The following is a 14,636-nucleotide window of genomic DNA, read 5'->3' as shown; positions in this document are numbered from 1 at the left end:
CTCCCAAACCCGGATAAAACATATATTTATACCAGCTTAGTTAAGATTTTACGTAAAAAAAGAAATTAAATTTTATACTTCATGTTATAAAAATTGATACAATGGCAGAAATGGTGATATGGTTATTATAAGGTACATATTATTCCAAAAGTATATAAAATATCTCTTAGAAAGAATAGTGTACATCTAATGGTTATTTAACACATTTTAAAAATCAGGTTTCGGAAGTCGTTATAGCTCTTATAAAATAAAAGTATAATTAAGTAAACAACCTTACTCAAGTTGCAAGTTGTATTTTTTTAAGGTTGTAAGTTGTAAAAAAAAAGGTTTTAATTCCATGATTAGTCTATTATTGAAGATTAAAAATTGCAAAAACCACTTCTTGTACAATAAGTACGAAGTAAGACCCGACGAAGCCCCCGAATGGTAGCGAAACTAGTCGTCCGAATTTTAAAGATTTGAAAATTTTTTAAAGATTTAAATAAACTTTTTATTAATAAACAATCAGAGTGCCCTATATGTGAGCAGTCCAGTGCAATTTATAGTGAAATTCTTCACCAATTATTGTTTATTAGTTTTACTGATATCGGCAGATTTCCGAGGATAGCCAGAGTTTCTACACAGTACTGATGAGCCCCAAAAGGGCGAAACCGGTCTACTGTTGGAATCTCTGGCTGAAATTTTGACTTTTGATAAACTTTTTATTGTACAAGAAGTGGTTTTTGCAATTTTTAATCTTCATTGTTTTATGTACAAGTGCCGTAAGTTACTTCTAATAGTCTAATATTGTTCGGAAATTTAAATTTAGCGGCATTTCCACCTCATTTTGCCTAATCCAAAAGTAAAACTAAACCTCTAGACTACTCTAGAGTAAAAATCATTTAAAAGTAATATATTTTTAATTTTAATTTTCCGCAATTCCGAAACTTTTCCAGAAACTTTTCCGGAAATGTTTCTGAACATAATTTTTCCGGAAAATTAACAACATTTAACATCGTTAGACAGTGTACGCTTCCGCGGTTTTTCAATCGACATACGATAAATATACTTTACTAACAAGTTACTTCTGTTGTAACGTATAGACTATACCTATTACAGCAAATGAAAAAATAAAACATCAAGACGAATTATTCCCCTGGTTGTGAACTTAGCCCTATGCGTCTACGCTTAGTGTGTAGAACATTTCTACAGGCGCAGTAGGTCAAATAGGTCAGTTTATTTGCATCCGCCAAATAAAACACCACCCGCAACATTTCATATACGATCAATAACCAGTGCTGTTTTAAGGCCTTCGTAGATCCTATTTCTAATAAGAAATCTTATTAATTGAATTTTATCATACTCATAAAGTTTCGTATGCACAGTGCCCATTTCGTGGTATAGATCAATCCAATTTTAATGTTCGATGTAGTTCGATACGATTCAAAACTGATGCAACAAGATTCTACACTTCGAGCTTAGTCAAATGATCAAGAAACATTTTATTCAACTTAAAGAAAGGTTATTCAAGTCATCTATTCTGCACAAAACAAAATGTGTTTTATTTCTGTTTTCCAAATGCTACAGAACTACAACGATTTGGGTACATTTGTTCGAATTTCATTCGTCCGAGCGGTGGTACAAATGTCCGAATGATCATTTGTCTGAATGCCGGAAAACAGGATCGTATGTCCGAAAAATTTATCACAACTTTTGTTGGTGATTTAGTCGTTCAATTTATGTTAACTTTACTGGCGAATTTCATTTGTTCGAATAATCGTTTGTCCGTTTTTTCGAACATTAAGAAATTGTTGTTTTTTTTTTAATATTGTTAATATAAGAAAATAGTAACATTAACGTGAACCTAACCTAACCTAAAATATCCACGACATTCAACGCAATTCCCACTTACTATATCGAGAAATACTAATTTAGCGACAGAATTCGGACAAGTGATTCTACCGATTCGAACGAATGAAATATTTGTTATTTTGGCGGTTTGGACGAATGAAATTCGAACATTTGTTCCACCGTTCGGATGATTGAAATTCGAACAAATGTACCTACCCCAACTACAACATGTTTCAAAATGTATGTTAGATAATTACACCAAACACTACAAGGCAAAGGAGGCAAATCCATTCGAAATATTGTTAAAATGGAAAAATGCCGCTTTAGTTATCGCGTACGTCGGTACAAAACACGCGAAAAACGATTGGTCTTCGCCAACAATCAATAACAAGTGGACCCAACACAAACACCCAATTAAAACCTGGCGCAACCGCCAACGACCTATTTAAGTAAGGAGTCGATTCGACCCCACGATCTCCACCGGAAAAACACTATGATAAATTGTGGCGTCTACGAGAAGGACCGGGAAAACCTCACTACAGCCCTTCAAATAAAACCCCTCTTCACCTTAGAATCCGGAGGAAGGAGTATAGGAAAACAGTTAAAACGTAGGTTAAGAAAGTAGTTAAATGGATTGGGTGAAAAAAAGACCGTAGACGTATTTTATAATACCGCGCTATACGAGAAAGCTGGTTTGAAAAAATGGGAATCACTGCGGAAGACGTAACGGCTACTGTATACAGACATTCCTCGACATTAAGCGCTGCTGAGAGAGAGACATATTATTAGAGGTATAGAACTAAGACGAGAGAGAGAGGCTATTATTTCAAGCGCGGCAACTCACGCATCACCCGTTTCATTGCTCCATAGAGTAGTCACTTCAAAAGACTAAATGCCGATCCAGAGAGGGCGCGCGTTTCTTCTGTAGGTCCCCCCCTCTCGAGAAAAAAACTCTCTTGGTCGGATGCGGATAGTCTTAAAAGAAATAATACAACGTAGGAAGGGAAGCCATTCTCAGGGACTCGCGAGAGGAAAAATGTTATGCTAATTTTATTCCCGTTCGGCCCATCTGGAATCGGGCAGCGTGCTGGGATAGAGCGAGTTCCCCCTTATAGAATGATGCCGGGATACGCTTTAGAAGAACTCCACCAAAGCCACGAAGAGCGGGATCGAGCGGGGAAATTATGTAAAAGAAACGAAATTAAGATGTCTGACTACACTGCGCCTCGTTGGATGTATATTTATTGGGGTCCGCGTAGTTGAGCCCGATTCCAGCAGATGGAGTTGCCCGTCTGAGCTGATGGAAATTGGGAATTATTCCAACAGGTTTATAACGAACCCTTCCCTACTATTGTTAATTCTTTAAAGTAACGTAACCTTCTTATTTTAATCTAGCTCTTACTTCATTTTCTCTTATTTTTACAAGCCTACCCCTGTCTAACTGCGCAAAACGAGGCCTAGCTAAATTTGTTGACCAAGCTATCTGCCTCAAATGAAAATAGAATCGTTGCTATATTAATCGCTTATTAAAAAATGTAATTACAGCTATAATCCGTAGTATGGTTTCAGGGAGAAACTTTGGGAAGGGAAGAATACACTTATGTAAAACTCAGTGTTGTACTTAAAATTAATTTTAAATTACTTTATTAAAAACTTATATTTAAAGAGCTTTTTGAAAAAGGATTCTCTGCGCTGGTATGGTAACCCAAAGATCGGTGGTTCGATTCCACCCGGAGACAGTAAGGTCAAATGATATTACGTCAATTATAAGTACTTAATTTGTTATTCCTTTCTTATCACCTGACCGCAGACCGAGCATTCGGACGAATCTCGTACACTTTCTATAAAAACGATCCGACAAAAATCTTGAATTTGCCATAATAATGCCTCCACAAATTCTTACAATTTTGCCTGAAAATTTCCAGAATTGAAAATTTACAGATAAAATATAAACTTTAAATATCTCACAAAATGCCTGAAATTTCATTTGAAAGTGTTGAAATCCCTGAAATTTCATTTGTAAGGCTTATAGTTTTTAAGAATAGTTAAATAAAAATGCGAAAAGATAAAAAGTACATCATTAGTAAGTTGGAAAAAAACTTTTACGAATTTTCCCAAAAAATTAAAAAAGTTAAAATCCCAAAGTAAAACTAAATCTCTAGACTAGTTTAGAATAAAACCCATAAAAAGTAATGTATGTTTCAATTCTACCATTTTCCGATTAGCGGAAATTTTTGGGCAATCCGAAATCTTTCTGGAACATTTTTAAAAACTTTTTCCGCATTTAATTTTTCCCGGAAAATTAAATTCATAACTATACTGAACTGAAGTTTTAAAATCTACATTGGGTTTCGAAAATACCGTATGAAAATGAATATAATTGCTATAGTTCTATAGACATAAACTGAAACTTCATATTCTTAGTTAATTTATTAATTGGCGTTTCTGAAGTCGATTAAGTTCTCATCACGTGGTGTTTGTCTAAGATGGAACAATTTCAAATTTAAAACAATTCCGAAAAAATACTATAAATTTTTTTTTAATTTGAATAAAAATAACTTTTATAAAGTAGTTGATTTGAAAGATTATTTTTAGCAGCCGGCATTTCCTGTGTCTTTCACTTGACGCCCAAAAATACCGCAAGAAGTCTCTAACGGAGGCATTTATTGACACCGCGGTTGTCAACTTTATTTATTTAAAAAAAAACGAATAAAAGGCGTAAAGTGGGAACCTGACGCAGTCTCACAGCTACCAAAGCTTCCCACAATGAAATAAATTAGTGAACACGTAGATATTTTTGCCTAATACAACCATAAATATCATAATTTCCTTAAGTATGACCAATAAATTATATATGTCTACACTTGGAAAGTCCAAGGAAGGTTATTTTATCTAATTTTACCGTGATTTTCACTGACTTATCATAATATGTCGGTGATTTTCATTGATTTTCGTAAGCGATTCCCAGTAATCACACACGATTTGTACACCTGAGTACTAAAGTGACTCAACCCTCGATAAATACTCAAAGAACGTCGGTGTGAGGACGAATCGGGGTTTCTCAAAATCATTGTCTGGAATTTCTATTTCCCTAGCGAGCGTTATCCATTTCCCCGCGCCGGTGTCTTCTTAGCAACGCCAGCCATCCTATGAATTATATACTTATTACGTCTTAAATTCGACGTAGTTTAGGCAAAGCCAGTGGCACCGAAACGTCGCTCGGGCATCGGAACAGGACAAGGCCGTAGAGTTATCAGTCTTTCGCAACGGTATTCATGATTTATATTGTCTTTGATATTGTGTGGTCAGAATTTATACACCGGTTCACCTGGGATATCGTATCATCAGGGCCGTCTTAAGGCATGGGCTAAATGGGCTACAGTCCAGGGCCCCCAGCCAGTTTTGGGGCCCCGGAAAGATCAGCCATACAGCCTCTACTCTAGGGATAAGGGTTTAGTTGGTTAAATATTATTTATTTAAGGGTCTTAAGACGCGCCTGCGTATCATCCTTTTGCACCGGTATTGTCATTGACAGAACAGACTCATGAAAACGTTTGAAAAATAGAACGCGGGCTAAATGAAAAGGTAAAGCGAGAACAAATTCCAGGAGCCCGTGCAATCTGGGGCCCGTACAGTCTGGGGCCCGTACAGTCTGGGGCCCGCGTTTGAAAAAACGAAGTACCCTTTCCCGGAATCCACTCCGAAAACGGATATCTATCACCAGTAATACCGGTTCTTTTAGGGCCCACAATTCCAGTTTTACCGGGGCCTGGGCCCTAATAGAACGTGCCATACTTACGCCATTACGTTATTTAGGATAGCGCTTCTATACTTAGGAAGAAGATGAGAGTCCCGGGGATGCGGCTCCTCCGTTGGCGCGCGGGTAATCTTTTCCATCGCGCGATATTCGCGATAGCATCTCGACACGCCAATCTTCAGAGGCTTCTCCCGCTGCGAGCCTCATCCTTCCCGAACGCAGCCACTCCGTCCCGCCGGAATCTCCCCGAAAATGACACGCGGAATTGAAAAAAATCTCGGACACGTATAGGGCTTTCGTTCTAGACCCTTATCATTAATAAGGACAGTCTACGGATATACGGTTACGCGGAAATGTCACCAAAAAATACGGTAGGCTTAGTTTTCATTCGTAAATTGAAGAGGGTCTAGAAGCGGGGCCCGCGAGGACTTGGCGATTAAAGGAATCCAAATTGGGGGGCCTCCGAGGTACATGGCCCTCCATTACGATTCGCTCCCTGCAAGAGGCGAGCCAACGAAAACACTTTAATACTCATTTCTATCCCTCTTCGAATCTCGCGAGAAATTCGTCCTTTTTAATGAGACCGAAAAGATATTGATATCCATCAAAATGAAATTTATTACACCCGTTTTCACTATGTCAAATGATTTCTGTAAAATGCTTCAAATTTTACCAATAAATTTATTTGTATACTTTACTCTGGTGTAATTCTGTCGGACAATATTTAAAAATAAATAAATATAATATAGAAATGTAGTATTTTTTCACATCAACAAATAAATGATTAGCTATCCAATATATTTTTTAAATTAATAATAAACTTCCTCATTTAGATAAGGTCAAAGTGTAATATGTTTTCGCATCAACAAAATAGATGACTTTGTATCTAAAAATGTTTTTCTAAATTGAATAAGCTTCATCGTCGTTTCCCTAAGATCAAAGTGTAGTATCATTGTGCATCAACAAAATAGATGACTTTGTATCAAATAATGTTTTAAGATAACTTAAAACCTACTTTTCCCTATGGTAATTAACATGGATAAATCTCAAATATTAATGGTCCCCCCTTTGAAAAAATTTAAAATATTTAAAAATTAAATTATATTAAAAAAATTGTACATTGGGTAATTTCCGGTTAACTTGGGTAAATGCGAGTACATTTGGGGTAAAATAAGCAAATTGGGTAAGTACAAATAAATTTGGGTTACATTATTTAAAATTTATCCAATTTAATGGCATATACCAACTTTACTTCCATAACCAAAATTTAGTAAATTTTACCTGCATTTACCTAATTTACACATTTTATTAATATTTACCGAAATGTACATGTGATTTATCCTTGAAAATTTCCATAGGGTAAAGAAGATTTTAAGTAGTGTTGTTAATTTTCCGGAAAAATTTCCGCAAATCGGAAAAATAAAAAATTGAAAGATAAATCACTTTTTAAGAGTTTTAAATATTTTAAACTTTTTATCGATATTAAATGTCTAATATAAGTAAACATACTACAAAACATTAATAGTGGTACATTGTTAATCAGTTTAAACTAGTCTAGAGTTTTAGTTTTACTTTTAGATTCGAAAAAATTAGGCGAAAATGGAGCTTTATTTAAATTTGCAAATAATATATTAGACTAATCATGGAATGAAAACTTTAATTTTTTTTCGGAAAAATACGGAAAATTTTCTGGAAAAAAGGCCTCGGTCATTTTCCGACTTACAACACTACTTAATACGGAACATAATTATACACTTATGCGAGTAGTGTATGTATGTATGTATGTATGGATTAAATTTAAAAACAATATATTAGAACAATCATGGAATGAAAACGTTTTTTATCTTTTCCGTAAAAATATGGAAAAGTTTCCGGGAAAAAAAGGCCTCGGTCATTTTCCGCGGAAACTTTTCCGACTTACAACACTAATTTTAAGTAATCAAAAACATTTCTAAAGCCCGTCGAAACTTTTTCTTTTGGGAAATTTCAAGTTACATAAAGGTCTACTTATCCACTGAATTTAAACAAAATCGGTGAAAATCAGCTCGGGTCGTCTCCCTTATCAGTGGGAGCAGGCGAAGGGACATGTTTCAAGCGAATAATAGCGCTAGAATGAGAGGGACACTTCTTAGACATAACTTCTGAGGGCACGCGTCTACTCGGTGTTAAAACGGCGCGCTTATCGGCGTCTGAGATCAGGCTGCAAATGAAATGGAAGCGCAACATTTTTCCATCTCACCCCTGAGATGTTATCTTCCCTTCTTTCGGGAGAGGAAGCTTTCCTGAAGGGTCACCTCGCACTGACATCCAGCGCGTCTTATCTGATCCCCGGGATGACCCGAGAATTGTCGGGATGTTCCAGTCCAATTAGTGTCGGTACACTCGGCCAATTTTACATCGTTGCCTTTTGCCGAGCGCCGATAGCGTGCGGCGAAAGACCGCCCAAAGCGAAGCGCCGATTAGTTGGCGGATAAGACAAAGGCGGGGACACGGCGACTTCACCCTCTTCCGCGCCTTGCCACACGCTGCCGACTGAACCGGAGAGAATGTAACAAGAAACCGCGATAGTCCCGAATCGATAACGGATATTTTTAATGAATGTTTGTGTACCCGAGATTAAACTTTTCGCCGGAGATTATACGCCTGACCCGACACCCCAGAGTCGCATTTTGTCATTCCAATAGAGCTATGACAGAAGTAACCAATGCTATTCGTTTGAAACATGTACCTTCGCCGACTTACGCTAGTCGTTAGTAATATGTTTACTTACTAAAACTATTACAGGCGTTGTAAAAAAATTCGCGCCTAGAAGTAACTAACAATTGTAAGAGCTATGAAAATAAGAATGGCTGACACAGTGAAGTCATTAAGTTATACTTTTCATAGAGTTGTGGAGACAATGGAGTCTTTAAAGTATAATTTATTATTATTGCTGTTTACTCTTATTTTTAAAATTATATATTATAATACTTCAGTGAAGAATTGTAAATAAAGAAAATAGCGTACCAATTGTGAATCTTCAATCAGAATGGAAACAGTGGCATAGCCTGGATTTTGGTTCGGGGGGGGGGGCTGACACACCATTGAAAAAAAAAAGATTTATACATACGACCATACGTTTCGAGGGTGGTATCAGACCCCATGCCCCCCCCCCCCCTGGCTACGCCGCTGAGAGATGGAAAATATCCCTTTGTTGCATTTTTCAGATGGCGTGTTTGAGAAGTATAACATCTAAAACATCATGGCAGCTATTGATATCTATGCGTTCTTGGTTTAATTTTAAAGGAAATAGCACACCAACACTTCCAATGTTGGCCGCTCCATTACGTCTTTAGATATTTCTTGCGCTATTTGTTGAATTCTTGCTCAAATTTGGAATAAAAATTGATAAAAATTTCGAAGGAATTTGTTCAACTCTTAGCCGCCGGGAAAAAATGGTTTACGCCACCAGTAATTTCAGAATTTCTGCCAACGCCGCCGAAAAAAAAAGGTTTACGGCGCCAGTAATTCCAGAATTTCTGCCAACGCCGCCTCGCAAACAAATCAAATATGCTCTATCGAAAACCCTACAAAAATGGTAAATGTTATCAAAGATACTTAATTGTTATTTAACGAAAAATAATAATATAAATTTTGAAAGGCGCATTTTATTTGTTGTGATAAAAAGAAATATGGAACGATATTTGGCGATTATGACACGTTCTACCGATATCGATATATCTCGGTTTTCGAAATAATAAAAGAATGAGCGGTTATCAACTTCTTACGGAGGAGCGAAGTTTAAGCAAATACAAAAGGTACCCTCGTGATTCGTTATCTGCGCTATTTACTTGCCCGAGCGGGTTCGACAATTTGCGTACCGTATTTGGAATCTCAAGGATTTTTCAGAATTCAGAAAATTATTTTGAGATTTCAGAGCACAACTTTCGTCTTGATTTCTGGTTTTTTAGGCCGATTTCGAGATTTTGGAACTGATTTTCACCCCGATTTTGGGTTTTCAAGTTTATTTTAAGATTTCTAAAATCTTTTTTCTCTAGACTGTAAGGGATTTCTTCCAATGACGGACCCCTCGACTACGAACTTGACCCTAGGTTTTTTATTGCCGATTTTGTTCAAAGTCGGGCGTAATGTCGACCTATATGAGATATAAAATTTCCCAAAAGGAGACGTGGCACTACCCATTCAATTTGCCATGGCAACCAAAAATGTTTTTGACCACTAAAAACAAAACAATTACCATTTAAAAAAAGTATGAGATTTTCTCGGTTTCACCTACGAACATTTTTTTAAAATTTCTATTTATTTTGTTTTTAAATCACGAAATGGGTAATTTGTTCCACATTTAGGTAAATTTCATTAAGTTTGGAACATTTTTGGGGTAAAATTGTAACTATTTAAGGGTAAACTAAGAAAATGGAGATTTTCTTGTTTTAAGTGGTCAAAAACATTTTTGGTTGCCATGGCAAATCGAATGGGTAGTGCAACGTCTCCCTTTGGGAGATTTGAACAAAATCGGCAATAAACACCTCGGGCACTCCCCTTGTGAGTGTTATTACAAGGAACGAGGCATCTCCTTCGCCAGCTTAAGGCCAAGGCCTACTGAAAATTAAAACGCTTTCATTTTTCGAAAATAACGGTTTTAATATCAGTTACCGAAAATCTGACTGTTCAGTTTGGATAGAAGTTTAAAGGGTATTTTAAAGTTTCTAAATACTTGAACCATATTTTATTGTTATTTAAAATCTGAAGGATAAAGCATTGCACATTTCTAAAGTGCAATAGTGATTCCAGATACCAGAATAAACCCCATATGTTGGGAGTAACATTTGTTCCCTTTCCTAAAACAAAGAGGAAGCCTGAAATATGTAGGAAATGGTATAGTTGGTTAAGCGAGGTGAAAGCTGATTACAAAATTGAAAACATAACGAAGAATACATATTTATGCTCCAAGCATTTTGTTGGAGAAAATGGTCCATCTGAGGAACATCCTGATCCCGTACAGAGTCAAGTAAGTATTAAAGAAATATAAATATCTATATATTTCAAAATATATAACGTTGATTATCCTATAACATGCTATCATTGCTTCTTAAGGAACAAAATGTTGAAGAAAATTGGAAGCGATAAAGATATGCGATGTGTAAACAAAGAAAAAAAATATTTTTATTGTGTAAATATATTTTTTAAAGCATATTCTATTTGTCGCACCGATAACGTTTTTTCTTCCAGGTTTTTTTAATGGTTACATTTTCAGTATAAAAACAGCCATGCAAAATGTAACCTTGCTTCAGTTCGTATTATGTTTCATCTTAAATAAACTTGATTTATCGTTTTAAAATGTTGACTCCGTCTTAATTCATTTTCATCTTGTGTGGAAGCTTCTATTATCATTGAAGCGTAATACTTCAATACAAAATGATTCAGCTGTCAATTTTTGTCAATTAGCGTCGGAGAGAATAACAAATTTGAATGATAACCCTACTCAACCAACAGTTCATTTGGAAATTAACACTGAAGACCCATCAGTTGATCATAGCATTCATCAAGCCAATGTACATATCGACAATACTGGAGGAGAATAGCAACATAACAATCGAGTCATCTGCAAATACAGAATGATTACAACTGGTTTTTAAACATAAATAACATTAGATTCCAATTACTCAGAGTGGATAGAGCAAAGACCAGGTTACAAATATCCGCAACATTAAAGAACGATTTCAGATTTATGGTATCGGTTTTAGGTCGGAAATTAGATAGTCATAATTTGATAGTTCTAGTGATAATGATTTGTGTAATGTATTGTGCGAGTTGAATCAACTACACGTATGCAGTGGAGTTGGGGAAAAGGAACTTGTCAATTTGTTACAAGATAGATGTCGTGGAAAGTTTTTACACGATTCTGGAGCAATACACGATGAAATGCGTACCCTGCTATCGAATAAAAAACATTGTCTATTTTGTCTGAAATCGCGAAGCTATGCTTTGAAAACCAAATCATTGAATGAGAAGAGAACTCAGAAGAAATATAAGTCGATGTCTAAACAAGAGCACTAAAACTTGGAATTTTTTATTGCACTTTGTACTTCAGTTACGATACATCCAAATGCAGCTCCGTATTCATCGGCTAAATGTTTCAGCAATGTTGATAAGATATTTATGGCATCCATTATAATTAAATCATTTAATAAACTTACGTTCAATCATTCGTTTTCTAAGTAATCTCTTTGTCCTTTTTGGAGGTGGCTTCAATTTTTGACTAGGCTTTGGAATACTGCTTATGGATATTTTCCATAAATCTTTAAGCAGCGTTCAGACTATGTGAAAATATTACGTTAGTATCGGTCGTGTCGTTTCGGTTATGTTGATCGCGTTGGTTCGTTCATTTCACTGTTCAGAAAGGAACCAACCTTGCACGGACATTAACATAAAAGGTGATTGTTCATCCAATCAGAGTTCAGTAATAACGGCGGAAAAATTTAAATAATTTTTTATCCACCTCTGATTGGTTATAGTATTTCGATGGTTCTAAAGGTCGCCACTACCTAGAGTCAGCGCTGATGAGGCATAAGGCTAATTGTCTGCTATGAACTTTTTGAGTTTTAAACCGAGACGCCATCTAGGCAGTCCGCAACGAAATGAAAAAATGTAAACGACACGCGCGAAAATTTTAAGTCTCTGTTGAGAAGGCTGAACGGTGTAAGAAATCGAAAGAACCGACATGATCGACGCAAACGTAATATTTTCACCTAGTCTGAACGCTGCTTTAAAAATCAAAAATTCTAATCTGAAGATTTATTCTTTCTTTACTTTGTCAAGGTGCCCAAAGGTTTCCGGCTTTTCCCTTTTGCTTTGAAAAACGAGGTGTTGTCATGGATTTCTGGAAAAAAAACCCATCTAATTCCACATTAGTTAATAGTTCATCATCACTTGATAAACTCTTATCTACGATAAAGGAAAACATTTTAATTTTCCAAATTACAATTTAAATATTATCTCATATCGTCGCCGTTAAAACAAAACCAAGTATCTTTTCGGTAGCCTTTTTGAGAAAAATGGATTTTTTAATTTTGCAGGGACTTGCGAAATCGCGTGTTAGGTTTTTACATGTGAGTTTATTTTTATAGTTAAATAATTTCGTTTCAATATTGAATTTATGAGGATTTTAATTTAAAAATATTTTGCTAAAGGGGAATATTTAGAGATACGTGGTTTTGCGTCATGAAGTGAGATAGGAGCTGAAAAAAAGCTACGTGCTTTTGCGCGAAATAAGTTGTGAATATCAAAGATACGTTTAAATGTTTTCTCGATTTAAAAAAAATCCAATCGCAACCTATTAATGTTTTTAATGTTATATACGTAAATTGGAGTGTAGAAACTAAATATGTCAATTTTGACAAAACCACGTATCTCAAGTTACGTGTATTGTTTTAACGGCGACGATATAAGGTTACCCGAAGAAGTGGTTTCACTGCCAATTTCTTGTTGGTTATTCTGTCAATTCTTTCATTCTCACTGTTCTCTATTTAATACGAGATTAATCAATGAAGAATGTTAGAGTATCAATTAATAAAGATTTCATACCAGATGATTCTGTGACATGGCAGTCATTTTCTGAATCGTCAGTCTGGTCTGTTTCTGGTTCATGTATTAGAAGTTAAAAGATTCAATGGTTCTTTACCCGAAGATTCACTACTTTAAATAATATTCCTTTTTGGGTTTGACATCCCCGACACTGCATATGTGTCCCGAAAATTCATCACTTACCGATTGCAATTTAATTTCCTGAAAAAACAAGAACATTAAAAAACTGTAAAACCTGTATAAATGGTATAAATGAAATAATACAACTTACCCATAAATAATAATTCCTCTTAAACTCATAAATAAAATTAATCCATTTAAGCTTAAAGATACACGCTGTTGACCACGTGTATCACCAAACAAGGAATTGAATTTTTAAACCGCTAGTTGGTGCTAGAGTTCACTACGAACTTTGAGAAACGCTAAAAAATAGTAGTGCTATATCCAGTACATTATTAATCCAAGCTTTCATGCTGAAAAATTACTCTCTTATTTCGCCGAAATAATGACAAATTATTGAATCTCTACCTAAGATTATTTTAAAATTTTGGTTCGTATTTATTAACATCAGCGCCATTAACGTAACCTGGTATTGTCATTCTGCTAATAAAATGAGAGGTAAACTAACTAGCTTGTCCTCAGTAAGTGAAGCGTAAGGTTTCGTTTTGGTAGACGAAGTTGAAAGACTTTTAACCTCGATACCTAGTCGACCGATTCCGGCAGTTTTTCTTTTGGATTTTGGGGGATTTCTGTCTTTTCGGTTCTTTAGTTGAGAATATCATTATTCTTTCCTAAAAAAGATACCAAAAGGGCATATCTCTTAAGAGAGAAGTGTCCAATTTTCTATATTCTACTGAGGTTATTCGCCGAAGATATAGCAACACCCTTCATATTCCGATTTTCTAAAACCATAAGTCAATAATTATGTTGCATAAGTGTGACAGTTAGTCGAAATTACTATTGATAGTAATGTGTGAAGTGACGTGGAATTGACGTAAAATATAAAATGATAAGCGCATTAGCGTTAAAAAGGGCGACTTAAAAACAAATTATCCTACGCCTTGGCACTGCTCCCTGAACGCGCTCACTATGACGATGAGGAAACTGACACACTTATGTGAAATATAATAATATTCTTATGATAAAACTATTACACGTTGAAAACATGGTTTATATATAGATTAAATTATTACCTTTACACAATATATTGCAAAAAGTGGCGGTTTTGAAGTAGTACCTCGAAACCCCGATAGATGTCGTTGTCGGCAGTGATTTCGTTGCAGTTTATTAGAAACGATTGGTAGAGTTTTCCAAGGCCTACGAACAGAGACTAAATATCTGCCGTCTTATTCCAACGAGGCAGGCGTCGTTGCAACAACGTCCCATTCTATCGTATTTAACACGTTAGGCTCGATCTTAGATGCAAATTTTTATTGCCTAAGATAAAGGGAAAATAAGGTATGTT

The sequence above is a fragment of the Leiobunum rupestre genome, chromosome 6 (genome assembly GCF_980474605.1).
Source record: "Leiobunum rupestre chromosome 6, qqLeiRupe1.1.hap1, whole genome shotgun sequence".
NCBI lineage: Eukaryota > Metazoa > Arthropoda > Arachnida > Opiliones > Sclerosomatidae > Leiobunum > Leiobunum rupestre.
Note: the sequence above shows the minus strand (reverse complement) of the source record.